The 895-nt window shown below is 61.5% G+C and overlaps 1 protein-coding gene across 2 annotated transcripts in view; it reads left to right on the forward strand.

Moving 5' to 3' along the window:
- NTF4 (neurotrophin 4) overlaps nt 1-895 on the forward strand; it is a 6152-nt gene that overhangs the window by 1996 nt on the left and 3261 nt on the right. Inside the window, exon 1 of one of the 2 annotated variants that reach the window (XM_011979318.1) lies at nt 692-821. The exons of the other annotated variant lie outside the window; for it this stretch is intronic. The gene's annotated coding sequence lies outside the window, so the exon portion shown is untranslated. Of the gene's footprint in view, nt 1-691; nt 822-895 lie in introns of those variants that run through there. 2 annotated transcript variants of the gene reach the window in all.

The following is an 895-nucleotide window of genomic DNA, read 5'->3' on the forward strand; positions in this document are numbered from 1 at the left end:
GTCTGAAGGAGGAGGGCGCTGGGAGCCTGGATTCCTGGGTCTGAGGGAGAAGGGCGCTGGGGGCCTGGTCCTGGACTCCTCCTGGGTCTGAGGGAGAAGGGTGCTGGAGGCCCGGATTCCTCCTGGGTCTGAGGGAGGAGGGCGCTGGGGATCTGAACTCCTGGGTCTGAAGGTGGAGGCCCTGGGGTGTGAAGGAGAAGGCAGTCCTGGTTGGGTCAGCCTGGGCTCCTTTCACTCTCCACCCTTCCCCTTTCCTGTACGGAGGAGCCAGGGCAGGCAGTCACTCCAGGTATGTGCAGAAGTCTTGGGCGGGCCCTGGCCTGTCCTGTGAGGAGGGAACATTCCAGGAAGCAGCTTGGGGAACCAGGGCTTCTTGAGTGTGGGCCCTCAGGGACCCAGGTGTCCAGGTCAGTTCCGCCCCATCTGGGAGATGAATGGGCCGAGGGGGATGTAATCTCTTCCAGCCTGCTTCATCCACTGCTTCTCCCTTCCCCTCTTCTCCCCTCCCCTCCCTCCATCTGCTTCCCATCCCAGCTAGGAGCCATCACCTGGGTAGAAAAGGGGCCTCTGGAAAGGGGGCGGGGCCTTGACTCTTGGGTACCCTGAACTTCAAGAGGAACTCTGGGGAGGGGGTGTTCAGGGATTTGACCCCTTCCCCACTTGCCTCTATAACCTGTCTATTCCTTTCTTCCCCTAGGTGGTTGCCCCCTCCCTCTCCTGAGATGTCAGGAAGGAGGGGGCCACCTGTGTCCTCCACAGGGGCCCCCCGAAGCCTGGGGACTCCCAGCCCCAGAGCTCCGAGGTGGAGGAGGTGCTGACAGGTCTGGTAACCACTGACTGTTTCCCAGTCTTCTCCACACCACCCTTTCCTAGAACCACAGGCTTCCAGAATGTT

The sequence above is a fragment of the Mandrillus leucophaeus genome, unplaced genomic scaffold (genome assembly GCF_000951045.1).
Source record: "Mandrillus leucophaeus isolate KB7577 unplaced genomic scaffold, Mleu.le_1.0 Scaffold200, whole genome shotgun sequence".
NCBI lineage: Eukaryota > Metazoa > Chordata > Mammalia > Primates > Cercopithecidae > Mandrillus > Mandrillus leucophaeus.